This window comes from Watersipora subatra, chromosome 3 (genome assembly GCF_963576615.1).
Source record: "Watersipora subatra chromosome 3, tzWatSuba1.1, whole genome shotgun sequence".
NCBI lineage: Eukaryota > Metazoa > Bryozoa > Gymnolaemata > Cheilostomatida > Watersiporidae > Watersipora > Watersipora subatra.
This window is the reverse complement of record NC_088710.1, coordinates 16897385-16913026: the sequence shown is the minus strand read 5'-3', so window position 1 is coordinate 16913026 and position 15642 is coordinate 16897385. Positions and strand designations below refer to the sequence as shown.

Below are 15642 nucleotides of genomic sequence, written 5' to 3'. Positions count from 1 at the left end.
TTTTGATAGTTGTCAAACGCATACAAAAAAAAGTCAGCAGCTAGCAAAATTGTACAGGCTAGCTATAAATATTAAAAGCAAAATCAGAAAAGTATGTAGTTGTAATACCAAAAAAACGAAAAAGAATCAAACAAGTTATGTTAATGTAAAGTTCATGTCATCTAAATTAAATTGGTTCCACATCTCCAGCTCTACCAATGCATCATCTATATCTAAAGCTACACCTCGTCTGGGTGGTTTTTAACATAAAAGTGGACAACATACTTTTTAGACATTGTTTTATTTAGTTTCATACTTGGAATTATAATCGTAATTTGGCTATTTTTATTTTAGCCTTTACCTTATATTATGCAATGCACTTGTTTTAAGATTTTATATACATCTTACTGGAAGTGTTTATTGATAAGTATTTTAGTTGTAAGTAAATGGAATAAAATGTACTTTTATAAGACGACTAGCAAAATGCCAGACGTTGTATGGGTATTAAAAATCAGCTTAAAAACAATGAAAGATAATGTACCTGCTTTCCGGTTGCCATTAGCCTGGCACATTGCCAATGGCTAATTTGGGTAAGCTCACTAATAAGAGCTAACTAATTGCTCTCACGCGAGAGCAAGCATTAGAGCAAACGTGTTGTGCTTGCTCTCCGTTACGCTGCAACATAACGGAGAGCAGTAGCGTATTTTCACCCGCATGGTGACATATGTTGCCCAGTGAATCCTGCAATCTCGGGTAGCTAAATTGGTGAAACATTTGCCAAGCAAATGGAAGGTTCTTAGATCCAATCTTCTGCGATACGAATTTTTGATTCTAATATTGTAACAGCTATAGCTGGACATACTGAAGTACATACCGAAGCAAACGGACAAACTTGAATATGTATATATATATATAAATTGGAAAGTCAAATAGTTTACTTATCTTTCAGCTACTGTCAGTTTCCTGCTGGCGCATTCTTCAGGCTGTAAGCTTCAACTGGGCAAGATGGTGACTTTTCAAAACATCCCTTTCTTTTACGTGATTGGTGGGTTTTGTCGCGCTCTGATTGACTTATTACTGAAATTGCAGAGAAGATAACTCTTAGAATGAGGACAAGATGAGGCAATTTCTGTTCTTTTATTAAGTGTTGACATGTCAGGTTTTTTAATGATGTAATATTTTTTAAACTACAAAAAAACTACAACTGACAAAATTGAATCAATAGGACTGACTGACCAACAAATTGCCTGCAAACTACACCTTGATGACAGAATTGAACAGACTGCAACAAAAGAGGCTTTTATAACAGTGAAAGACCACAAACCCAACTTTCCCAACAACCCCACTTACAGACTCATAAACCCAACGAAGACAGAAATTGGGAAAATAAGTAAACAAATACTAGCTAATATAACCCTTTCCGTGCGATCTAAAACAAAAGCAACTTTATGGCGAAACACGACAGAAGTTACCAGCTGGTTTAAAGACATTAAAAATAAACACAAACACTCTTTCATTACTTTTGACGTTTGTGACTTCTACCCATCTATAACACCAGAACTCCTACAAAAAGCACTAAATTTTGCCTCAAAATACGCAAAAATCAGTGATGACGAACGACATATAATAATGCACACAAAATATTCTTACCTCAGCCATAACGATGCCACCTGGATTAAAAAGGACTCTGCCAACATGTTCGATGTAACGATGGGTAGTTTTGACGGAGCCGAGACTTGTGAACTCGTGGGAACTTACATATTATCTCTACTACCAAATAAACTAAATAGTAATACTGGACTCTACCGTGATGACGGACTGCCAATATGCAACGACACACCTAAATATGCCGAAGACATGAAAAAGACAATTTGCAATATATTTAAAGCAAACAATTTGAAAATAACAATCGAAGCTAACATGAAAACCGTCAACTTTTTAGACGTGACCCTTGACTTAACCAAAGGCTCATACGGCCCATACACCAAACCTAACAACACCATTTTATATGTACATAGATTGAGCAATCATCCCCCTTGCATAATTAAAAACTTACCACGTAACATTAATAAAAGACTGAACAGACTTTCCTCTTGCAAACATATTTTTGACAAGGCCGTACAACCGTACCAGACCGCTCTGACAAACAGTGGATACAACCATATACTTACTTATGAAAATACAAACTCCACTAACAAAAGAAAAAGACAAACGAGGCAACGAACCATAATCTGGTATAACCCACCATTTAATTCAAGTGTGAAAACTAACATAGGAAAAAGATTCCTGACCCTGATCAACAAGTGCTTCCGAAAGACAAACCCTCTACATAAAATATTTAACAAAAATTCTTTGAAATTGAGCTACTCAACTATGCCTAACATCAAAAAAAAATAGAAAACCATAACAACAGGCTCCTTTCAAATCTGCCAACTACCGAGACCAAAAAATGCAACTGTAGAACAAAATCAGACTGTCCCCTTAACCAAAACTGCCTTCAGAAGAGCATAGTTTACCAAGCACAAGTGACAAGACTAGACAGCAACACTGCTGAGACCTACGTCGAACTTTGTGAAACAGACTTTAAGACTAGGTACCGCAACCATAAAAGCAGTATAAATAATAGCTCAAAAAGAAATGCTACAGAACTGAGCAAACACATATGGGCACTAAAAGACCGAGACATTAACTTCAAACTTGAGTGGACTATACTAAAACACGCCAAATCCTACAGCAACTTAAGGAAAAGGTGCAATTTATGTATTTCTGAAAAATATTACATCATTAAAAAACCTGACATGTCAACACTTAATAAAAGAACAGAAATTGCCTCATCTTGTCCTCATTCTAAGAGTTATCTTCTCTGCAATTTTAGTAATAAGTCAATCAGAGCGCGACAAAACCCACCAATCACGTAAAAGAAAGGGATGTTTTGAAAAGTCACCATCTTGCCCAGTTGAAGCTTACAGCCTGAAGAATGCGCCAGCAGGAAACTGACAGTAGCTGAAAGATAAGTAAACTATTTGACTTTCCAATTTATACTGCTCCATCCTATGTTGAGCACTCTGATTTTAGTTTCAAGTAGGATACATTTGAATATATATATATATATATATATATATATATATATATATATATAGTCAAATTAGATTGAATAGGAGGCCACTTTGAAAAATATATCCACGATATAGGGCTTTCGGATAATAGGAGGCTTCTGATAGGAGGCTTCGCTAGAAACATGCTTAAACAACTCTACTCGCCATGCTGATCGCATACGTATCTATTTTGCATTTTGCATAAATTTTGTCGGAGAGTTCAACATTTTGGAAAATTTTGCAGGTTAGGAGGCTCTGTAGTTTGAAATGGAGGACCTCCCATTAGCGTAAAATTTGAAAATTTTTATACAAAATTCTGAGTTGTCTTTTCTTTTGCAAGAGAAGTTATCTTCTCATTAAATTCAGGGCCTCCTATTATGTTTTTATATCTTGAATTAGATAGTCCTAGTTCCAAGCTCTACTTCTTCTTTTTATATAAATTTAGCTAACTATGATATTTAGTTTGGTTCTTTTTACTTGTAATGAACCTTTATTGCATCATTTAATTTTCTATCAATTGGTTAAAAAGGCAAAATAATCCCTGAAACCCCATTTCAGGGATTTTGCCAACAGAACCTAAGAAAACCGATTTGCAGGCACATCTGTGTGTGCTTTGATCTAAAGTTTATCATACGTATTATTCATAAAATTGAAAACTTATGCTTTCCCTTAATACCTTGTTAGTGGGCATGCATGGCAAAAACAAGCACTTTGTCCATTTAAAAAAAGTTGTAATAAGTTGCAATAAACGCTAGGATGGTATTGACATCAAGTAATTGGTATTGAAATCATCCTAGTTGTCAAATAGAAAACTTTTAAAACGTACATTAATTAAAACAGTGCATATATTCATGCTGCCAAATATGCCTGGTAGAGTCAGAGACACCCAATTTTTAAAACATAAATGTCAAACATGGGAGATTTGCATACCTGTGGCCACATTTATTACTTATAAAATTTGATTTAGTCAATTCATTGCTACTGAGGCAAAACTGGGAAATATAGCATATGTGGGGCCCTTTGGATTATAAAAGGTTTCAGATAAGAGCTTTCGATGAAACCATGCAGTAACATTGAACACACTGTGCAGATTGCATGCATGTATATCTAACTCGCATTTATCAACATTGGTCAGCATATTTCTTTAAAAAAGCCCAAACTTACTCAAAAGGAAAAAAATTGACTCTTTAAGCAACCCTGTCAAGGAGTTGAGTTTACAGAAAAGGAAAGCTCAATATAAGTACGTCAAACAAATTGCTCAAGTGAGTGCAACGGTGACAAATAAAACATTCTTAAAACACAATGAGTTTGTATAAATCTAAAAGTCTTTAGTGCAAATGGAGCAACCTATCAAAAGCAGGCCAAACAGCTGTTACATTACCAAAAGATTAAAAATCAAAGCATTCACAAGAATACCATAAAACATTTATCAACAAAAGTGGACTATTTTATTTCTGTCAAATAAAGCTGTAGAGCTTCAAAACACTGAGCTCTATAATTGTCTTGCAAATTGTGCGACCATCTCCTGGCACCTCGAGTATAATGTGTGAAGTTGTGGTAGCTGTAACTAATGGCTCTGCACAACGTTTAAAATATGATTTTAGCTAGAGATCTTAGAAGCGATTCGCAAGAGAACTTTGTTGATTGTAGACACGCCCAGCTACAGAAAGAACTTTAAGGTTGGATGTCATTTCAATCTCTGGATGCCTTTTTGGAAATTGAACATCAACTTGTCGTTTGAAGGTTAGGCAATCTAGACCACTTTGCCTCCACTGGTAAATATGTTGCTCTACCTGCAAAGAAACCAGTTATTAACCTGTTAGTATAGTTAAAAATTAGGAGAATGTTGAACACTACTCATTTTACAGACTTTCCCAAGATATCAAACCAGCTTTAAAACAATACTGACTAAAAAGTGTGCTCCATCATGTTGTTTTAGAACGCTTAGGAGATTGGCCAGAAACTTGAAGAGTAGGCTTTTGCAGCTAGCTATATTGGTGGCTGTACTAAATGTAGGTCACACAGAAGATGCTTTCCTACTGAAACTCTGCATAATTATGTTTGCCCTAAAGAGATTGCAGTTCTCACTATGTTGATGTTATGCCTAAAAAAAAATTAACCTAGTAAGCCTTAAAAAATTCTTGTTTCGATGTTGTTAACACAAGTTAACTCAATAAAAGTAAAAAACAACAAACATTATCATTAATGCTTTCTTTTAAGCTAAAGCTTTTTTGTCAAACTATTAGGTAAGAATGGTATCTTTTAAATATAAAATGTAATGAATAGTTGGGTTAAGAAAAGTTTTTTTTTACAAACTAATAATTACAGCGTTACCATTCCTCTTATTTTTAAGCAAAATGCACCAAAATCTACAAAATTTTACGCATTCAGCCTGTACTGTGATGAGAACCGTGTCTGTCCATATAAAGCCACCGTTGGATAATGGAAAAATATTGCATCCCGCTGGATTTGAACTTGCAACATTTACCTTGCTAGATTGACACTACAAAAACTATGCTAATTAACCTTGTAATAATTTGCAATATTTGAATGCATAATTATTGCAACTGATAATCTTTTACAGCACTCTACACTGCCAGGGTATTTGTTGGTACAAGCCAAGTTGATTCAAAATCTTGAGCTGAGTAAAATTCCTAACTGTCTACGCGGTCAATTTTTTCCATGCACAGATTGACTATGAATTGTATAAAAGTCCCTTTTCATTCAGTTGGCCTTTAACACTGTAAGGTTGGTGTGTATGAATATGCCTTTCACTGCAATGCATACATGTACAAATTAAGCATAGGGTTACTGCCAGGTTACTCTGCAAAGCAGAGTTGTCCTCTCGTGCACTCCAAACAAATCCTAAATATTTAGGATTATACATTAATCATTAATTATATAGACATTATTGAAATTCTTTAAATAGTTTAGAAGTTTCTATTAAAACAGATTTTCAGCTTTTGTTTACACCATTTATTCTCTGCTTATATGATAAAGCTACTCTTTGCCATTAGCATGTCTGTGCAAATGCACTCGTTTATAACAGTTCATCTTCGTAGACTATTTGAGATGACCAAAATAAATTCTAGGTCAGCAAAAAATTTAACTCTGATGCTCATATCAACTGATTTGACAATTAAAAAACATTCAGTTTTGAAAGTAGTAAACATGAATTTGGAGATCAAACAGAAGGTGAGGTGAATAAAAGCCACAAAAGACAGGCTGATACTTGTTGCGGCTAGCTAACAAAGTAAAATCAGTGTCTGTATGACTTATCATTTATCCATCGTCGGAAAGAGCTTGGGAGCAAGATAGATTTTGATGAGACTAGATAGCATGACATTCAGCTTGGTATACAGACGGTCTCCAACCTACGAACGAGTTACGTTCCGAACAATTGTTTGTACAGTGAATTTGGTCGTAAGTTGCTTCAGTGCTATATTTTGTATTATACCTTATGCTTAAGGCCTACATGTATATAAGTATATTGAAGGTTTATATTAGTATGTTTAAGGCTTGTATAAGTAACCTGTAAATTGGTTTGTACTGAAAAAACTTTTTAATAAAATGGAGAGAATACTGTGGTGGACGCCGGGCCATGACACAGCATTTCTTATTGATCGTATGTGTTGTCCTTTTTTATTATATCGTTGTTTTAATCGTTATGCTAGAACTTATCTTTGTTGTCCTTTTTTATGTGTCGTCCTTTTATTATACCGTTGTTTCACTCGTTATGCTATTGTTATATCTGATATCATGTTATAACACTATCATTTATCGTCACTTTTATTGTTGTCATACCAACTCGCTAGCGATCCTATTTATTCACCTTGTTAGCCGGTGTTCTCACCGTTTGCCGTTAGGACGGAACAGTTGATATTACTGAATATAACGGAGCGCTCTCATTTATTTGAGCAGAGCAGATAGATGTACGCTCCTCGAATAGTGAAATTTCCTTCGCTAATAAAAAAGCTGAATGAAACTACACACACTCTCTTCTTTTTATTTATTAGTCTAGATCGTGCCAAGTAAAGGTCGGCAAACTCCTTTACAATACATACAGGAAAAATAAAAAAGTTCTTTACGCACTGGAGATACGTTCACACACTAATGCCCTGCAACGAACTGGGCAGAGGAAGGTGGATGCTGGGTGATGCTTCTATGTAGCGCCTCTTTCTGCCGCTAATAAGTCGGTAATACCGTCGGTATTATCGATGAATATACGCGCAGACCTGTTCGTATGTACCGTTGTGTGTAACTCGAATGTTCGTAAGTAGGAAACCGTCTGTATTAACACTCCAAAGCTTTCACTGATAGATCCTCTTCAAATATTTCTGATTTCTTGCGAGGCGAATCATTTTACATATTTTTGACAAAAATGACAATCTCTAATGACAAACTAGTTTAACAATGTATTGGTATCTATAATAGCGAACCCTATGCATCTCATCATTGCTCAAGTTTGGCAAGAATGTAAGCGATATTTTTAAGGACAACCATGAAAATTTTGTTAATAATTTTGGAAACTTTCACCAACTTGACACTTTACCCTATATGGCATTACTTATGTTGGTCAAACAAAAGCTTTACATAAATTATTTACATTGAGAGGAATTTACGTTATAATAGGTATACATGTACATTATAGCAAAATTTGCTGTACAGCTATTCCAACCAGATAAAAATCTGACCTATGCCCATACTACAAAAAATTCATAATTTGAGTTAAAATACTTGGATTTAAGTTAGAATATGACTTAAAAGTCAATGAAAGGAACTTAAGTTCACTTTTCACATAGGAAACAAATACATTATGCTTATGAAACAATGCAAGTGTTTTGGCCTTAAAGTTTGGCTTATTAATGTATATACTTAAAAACATTACTTTTTATTTTGTGGGTTTTCACTGTCCACAAAAGACCCTGGTCCCCGTTAATCCCGAAAATTGAATGGTGACTGCAAAAAACAGCTATGACAGGCCGAACAGGATTTGGAACAAAAGGTACATTTCTCACAAACAGAGATTGTAAATGGTACAAAAATGCAAGTTAAGCAATACGAGTGTCATTCAGAGTTAAAAAAAGCTATAGCTTGTTGCATACTATTAGATACATCGTCCAAATACATATTGTTGAAATTTTCGGACTAGCACAAAATTTTTCATCTCAATATTTGTAAAATACATCTAAAAAAATATTGTTTTTCACCAAGGTTCATTCTATGTCACTCAATATTTTGGTGTTTTGACACTCTAATTTACCTTCACTAAGTTCCTTTGTCCGCTCTCCTCTGACCAGAAACCTCCCCAAGTATGTAAGCTTTTGTAACCTTGAATCGCCAATTCTTTAGATAACTTTTCTAGCACCAGAGTGGGTGCAGAACATGTTATAGCAACACCCTGCAATTAGTAATAACAAAATAGAAATATCACATTTTTTGAATGAATGATTTTCCGATTTAAATTAAACTCTTTTCATAGCTAATCAATTGAAAGCTCATTGCTTGCTGCAAAAAAAGGAAAAAACTGAGCAAGCAGAAGTGCATCTGATATATTAGCTTATGACTCTCAATCCCAGCTTTGATATTTGTCACCATTGCGATTTGTAGGCAATAGAAGAACGCGAGTTAAGCAATGTAAAAACTTATTCATATTCTATTAAAAAAAAGGACTTCAAATATTGAAGTGGTATTTTAAAAGCAGTTACTCATTCGTAAAATTGATAGTCAGTAGTCTGACCCTGATCTGGACTTGGCTTTTAGATATTATTGCAAAGTAAAGTTTAGAGCTGGTCACCATAGGTTTTAATTAAATATTTTTGCGAACTATTGTGAATGTACTACATTGCAAAACGGTTCTTTTGTATGACTACAGCAGGTTTTGGCTTGCCCACAAAACCGTTTTACTTTTTCTTCTAATTACAATACAAATTTGAACCTGACTTTTCAGCAATTATTAGCCTAGCTACAAAGCAGTTTTATTTCTATTAAATACATATTGGAACCTGACTTTTAAGCAAATATTAGTCTAGCTACAAAACAGTTATATTTCTATTAAATAAATCCATTACGTCCATGGTACTACTGATTACATATAATCGCCAACACAGTACACAGTTTTCAAACCGAGTTAGGAACTGCGGGCTAGAAACTCGCAAATCGTTATCTTTTTTAGATCTGACCAAACATGTGCAAAAGAAAACGGCCTTCAACATTCAACTAACCTTTTCAACCGACCAATCAAACAGCGTTACGTAGGAATTTCTTACGTTTCGTCCAATTCAGGATTCGTTCATCGTGTGCAACCAACGATGGACGAATTCGTTTAAATGTCAACTCGTACGAATCGTTTCGTCCAAATTTCGCCGATTTCGTGAAAATTTTGTCTCGTGTGGCCTTACCTTTACTCTGTTGTGTTGCATGTGCAATATATGTAGAAATGTGATAACATGCTCTTAAAAGCTCAAAAGCGAAAAGTTAATCGCCGCCATCACGAAATTGCCGAAGATTAGAATCCCGTTCCAAACATGGGTCAAATGGAACGTAGCTCAACAAGATGGCTTCTGTTTACACTTTCATGCAACCTCATTCATTCAAATATTTTCACAATTACACTTCACGCATTCAATGAAACGATGTCTATTGTCCTCAAGCATCTGTTTCCTCATCACTGTATTGATACCACTTTGAGCACTGATATCTCAAAACCTACCGTAAAAAATGGTTTAATTTTTAACCTTAGTTCGAAGGAATGCATATCATCATCTGATAAGCATGACAAGCCTGTTGGTCACCTGTGATAGTCGAAAAATGCTGCGGAAATTATGCGCGCTGTTTGGCAGGAAGCATGGGTCACATGATCAGATTGCGACTAGACGATTAGATCAACCCAAAACAAAATTGTAAACTAGCGAGCATCTATATTTGGTAAGAGCTCTTTGGCGAAACCCAAAGTTTATGTCATAAATTAGTGCTACAAGAAGTTTTATATTGAGCCTTTTACGGAACTTACAATTCATGTGAGAAGATCACGTGTCAAAAGAATAACCAAATCATTTTACTATGTCAGAGAAATGAATTGATTCCAATCTACGGCGGTTTCGGGATCGCGGAGATTAACTGTTTCTTTTTTAGCTTTTAAGAGCTTGTAATCACAGTTCTCCATATTTTGCACACACAACACAGCTGCAGAGTAAGCCATGGTGAATCTTTTGATACCAAATAACCGTAATGAAATTTTGTTGCAAGTCAACCTTCAACAAGCAAAATGATAACAAGCTCCAGTACCATGCATTGACAACTTGGGCAGCTAAGTCGTACATGCAAATCAGATGAGTATTTTACGGTATTTTGGAAAGGCCAATAATTAACCAATATTTGAGTTTTCATCAAATTAAAGTACATTTAATGGGCCATTTTAGCAGCGCAAAGAAAGCACATTTCTGATGACCATTTGCACCAATTTAGGGCAGGTAGTAGGAGTGAAACAAATTCGTTCGACTTATTTTAGTCAAAAATGGATAAGAGTATTAGCCAAATGAAAGTTTGTTACGGAAAGTTCTATCATAAGAACATAATTTGAAATAAATTCTATAATAAACCTCTTGCAGTTGCTTCATTTTGTCCTGCAAACACATTAAAATCTGTAATAGAAAACAAGACACCTATACAAAATCAAAACTGGTAGCTGATTTCTGTTAGTGATGACATATTTTTTATTGTAGTTCTACAATAGCACTATAAGTTCCAAACAGTGCATTAACTATTAATATGTGTCATGATCACAGAATTCATGGTAAGTCGGGATTACAAGATTTAGCAAACACAATTTTGATTCTAGCCTAATTGCAGCAGATTATATGGTCAAAAAACTGAAGCACGTTTACCATTAGTGCAAAAACATAGTTCCGAGAAAACTGGTATTAAAGTTTGAGAAACGAAAACCTATGTAAAGTTTTGTTTACATTTCAAAACGACATAGCAACCAATATCAAGATATTGTGATATTTATCTAGATTTCTGTACTTGGATCCAAAAAACTATGCTGAATTTAAAAATCTAAACAGATTTTAGCTGGTTGTCAAAGAAATAGCTGTATATTTATAAGAAAGTGTATTACTTATTTTTGCAGATATCAAAAACAGCTTGATTGTATCGCAATATTGGGCACACCCAAATCATCAACCAAATCTTTAGAAAATTAACAACAGTAACATATTGCACACCATCGGTCACTATATACTTTGACCTTGCAAACTCGAATAATTATTCTCATAACTAAATCTGATTATAATTTCATAAAAATTGAATAATTATTCTTATTATTAAATATTGTAGTAATCTTGTAAGAATCATTAGGAAAATATCACCACAACTCCCTTTACTTTCACTGCTTTTGACATCAGTTAGAATACCAAAGTACTCATTACAAGCATCCAAAATGTCAAAGTTTCCTTTAAAATCGGCAAAAAAGAAACAATTATTTTTAGCGGACACCATTTTTCAGTACTTCTTGTTTAGCATAGCAACGGTTTTAAGTTTTTTTTCGATGGTAAAATACTTTTATTGGCTAAACTGACTTCAGATTCAGAAAGATCATTATTTGATTGGTCCAGACCTACAGGTTACAAAATTTGTTACCAATATTATAAGTTCAGTTGGTGCAACTTCAAAGTCGAATAACTCAACTTCGTGATTTGCGACTTAACCATGTTTTCTGTGACCGCAACCCATATGATCTACCTGCTGATAACTTCAACTCCTTTACTACCAAATGGATCTCTCTACCGCGACATAAGTGTTTCGTGAAACTTAATTTCTAAAAGAGTGTATAAATGGTTATAACTTTACACCCCAATTGTTTATTAACAATATTTTTATAGCAAGTTTGTCAGCATAAGTTTTTATGTTAGTTCATGCCCCCAAAAATATTACAAACGAGTTGTCGAGTGAGAGGGACCACTTTTCGTCCATTTTGAAATTACTGTGAGGTAAGCACAAAACTCTAGTCGGATGATTTATGAATATTATTAGTTTACATGTTAATTAATCTGATGAACATAATTACTCTCATTAGTACTATTGCTCAATAAAGTTGCTCAGTCTATAGATCTGAAGTTAGTAACCATTTATGGCTGTATTGCTTCTGAAATTACTGGTCATCAGTAAGAAGATTTCATAAAACAAGTTTTTGCAAAGCAAAACTATGCTCAGGTTGTAAACGCATTCTTATTTGCTCAACATATGCAAATAATAGCTTTTTTCAATCAGGTATAGATGTAATAAGATAATTTACTAATTAATCAGTAATCGGAAACAATTTGTACAAAAGCTTGCTAAAGCCGCATCATGCAGCACTTGGCCATACAGAAACACATTGCCAAACGAGCTGTACTATTGGTAGTTTAAGAGTTCACACTGAAACAGCTTCAACATAAAAATAAGACATAAGAAATCAGTGCAAAAACTGCTTCGTATTACATTTACTTCATGCCTTGTTGTAATTGAGCATCATACTGCGTGCACAATTAGGAAAAATGGCTGCAAGATCAAAATTTACCAAGTCTTTAATTTGTTAATGAAGCCGTGATAAAAAACAATTTAGACAATTTATGCAGAACTTAAATGCAACTGCATTTCATCAGCATTTTTATAAGCAGGCTTAGTGTAAAAAAAACAGAGTAAGAGCCATACTACAAGTTCATGAAGTTTTGAACAAATTGTTACTTTACCCTTCAATATGTTGTAAAATGCTAAGACAAGGTTAAAAAATTATGGACGCTGTTGGAAGAGAGAACGTTTCAAATGCCTCTAGATTTCATAAAAAAACAGCTAAAAATGATGGCCAGGGTTCTTGAGGACACTTTTATTTGTATGAAAGATTGGTAGATAGAACATTATTACACAAACAGACAATTCCAGAATTAAAGCGCAAACATTGTGGCCATAAAGGGTAAATAAAAATTGTTTCAAAGTAAAAGCTAAAAGGCTATTGTGCCTGGTAGTAGTAGCATCATTACCATATCATTTTTCTATTGAATAACGTAATACACTTTTTATTAGAATAGAACAGACTTTGGTACATTAATTTGTCCTACATGTGATGGCTCTTATTAAAGACCTAATTTTCACCAATGAAGTGTGCCCTCAGATTAAGATGACCCTATTTATGAACCACACCGCCTATCAGAGTTTTGTAACATACACATTAATCAGCAGAAGGTTTTACGCCTAATGTTACTGACAAAAAATCTAAAAAGTGTGTTGCAGTATGAGCTTGGTCAGGTTCTCATCCTCTTTTGCTGATACAATAGGTAGCAATCAGTAGTCCATTTTCCAAAGGTTTATTTATTGCCCATTTCTAAAACCTTGGTAGCTGTAAAGGTCTAACACAGCTGTTTATTGCAATAATAAACTGTAAAAACAAAAATAATGATTCTCAAAAAACTTTGGTCGCTGTTGGCTGTTAACATGTTTTCTATTAGTTAGATGCAGGATGGCGATTGGTTTTTTCCTATTAGGTACACATATGACCGGCTAACTAATTGCCTACTCACTAATAAGAAATGTTTTGTACAAATATTTTTTAGCGCATTGCTCTTGGTTATAAGCGTACATTGTGCTGAGCTGCACTGCGCAGCCTGTTGTACGCACTCAGTTAATGGACTAGACCAAAATCTGATTGTGTTTTATACTTTTTCCATTCGGAAAACCCAGGCTACACTCATTAAGAAATACATTCAATCTTTAAAAAATGGTTAATATTTTAATACTTTGATATTGTATTTGTACAATTTAAATATCAATTGTACATGCCACTCCATACATGGTTATTTTGCTTCATAACTATTGTTTTACTGTTTTTGCGGATTGTCAGTGCTATAGTATTTTAGTGTAGCCAACTACCCAATGTAATGACTGCAGTCTCCAGAGCTCACTTTAGTCATCAAAGCCCAATTTAATTATCAGAAGATTAGGACTACAAAAAGTAGAGGACTCATCAACTTACCCTTCAGTTTTTCAAAACACTTGTAGGCCAATATGATTAGTTCTGTGAGAACATGATTAAAGAACAATAGTTCTGCGTGGTGAGCTCATCTTCGTTCTCCAGATTAAACAACTTCTACAAAAGAACAAAGATTTTAACATTGTATAAAAAAATAAGTTGATGAGGACTTTATGCACAGAGTCTATGACCACCTTCAATTTGGTATTGGAAGAAATGTTGAAAGTGAGCTACCGTTAAACCTATATTTGAATGCACCTTGATTTGATTGGCACCGCTATTTGGGACCACATCAGGAGATTGCTTTGAAAATCGAGCGCCATCTTTTTAATGAACGCCAACTCTATTTGAGGAGGTAAGTTACCTTATCAGTATATGTATAGGTTTAGGTATATTCGCCTTTTGTGAAAATATAGCAAGGAGCTTTTAAGGTCCAAACACACTAGGCGATTTTATTGCAAGCGTCATGAGGGCGAAGATATCGCTGGTGCGTGCATAAACACACTCGAGCGATTTACTAGCAAAATGATATAATGGGCACACTCACAAACTGCCAATAAAAATCCGTATCATTAGTTTTTTCGGAGTTGTTGATAAATTTAGGCCAGTCAAAATGTCGTCGTCTAGGCTACAACATAAACAACCTCCACATTTGTTATTAAACCTATCTCCCTTTCAAAGAGTGTACACTGCCTACACTACAAGAAGACAAAAGAAAAACGATTCTTGTATTTTTAGCTGTATTGTTTTTACAATTTTTTATACATATTTTATTTTGTAGTGGTTTTTCATATTTAATATATTAAATATTTACCATTCTCAAGATGGTCAACCGGCGCAACGATTGACTCCGGATGTTGGTTTTCAACTCGTTTTTTTTTAAATTTTGTTATGATGGACAGAACTGGGAGTGCTATTATTAAATTCATGAACAATTGAGTGTTCGTTCTGAAGATGTTTCGTAACAAAATAGAAAATTGGAGCTGATGTACGTTGTTGAACATCGGTAAGAAATAATTACCCGCCGTAAAATTACATTCTGGTAAGAACTAACCAATCGAAATGCATCTCGTTAGCAATAAAGTTGTGTAGAGAAATTCTAGCTTTATCGCTCTGCATGAACACGCTGAGTGAATTTTAACGCAGATTAGCTCTAACGCAATATCGCTCTAATTATCGCCTAATTTGTTTTCACCTTAAGAGAATGCTTCAGCGATAACACTTGTTCTATTGAGTCAAATATGCTACAAAGCAAAAAATTACTCTGAATTTGTTGTCGGGGTTTTATAAAAACACCATTATCAGCTTTTTAAATGTCTTAACCGCCAGTACATCAGCAGCCATAATTAAACATTGTCCCAAAAACAAGCGGCCTCAAACTGCCTAAAATATCGTACTAATCAAACATTCCATGTTAAGTGGAAAGAAAATGGGATAAACTACAGCATTGAAATTAAAGCACTCTCACACTCACTTCATGAACAGTTCTGTCAAAATCTTTACTGATAACTCAGCTTGCACTTTTATTCCATAAGTGCCAGAGTCACATCTAGGAGCAATAGG

The 15642-nt window shown here is 34.5% G+C and overlaps 1 long non-coding RNA gene across 1 annotated transcript; it reads right to left on the bottom strand.

The window, feature by feature from the left end:
- Positions 1–8380: 8380 nt before the first annotated feature.
- Positions 8381–15642, bottom strand: LOC137389531 (uncharacterized). Its single transcript, XR_010978070.1, has 3 exons — positions 15554–15642; positions 14083–14196; positions 8381–8475 (listed from the first exon to the last, which is right to left on the bottom strand). It is a non-coding gene; the product is annotated as an uncharacterized lncRNA (long non-coding RNA).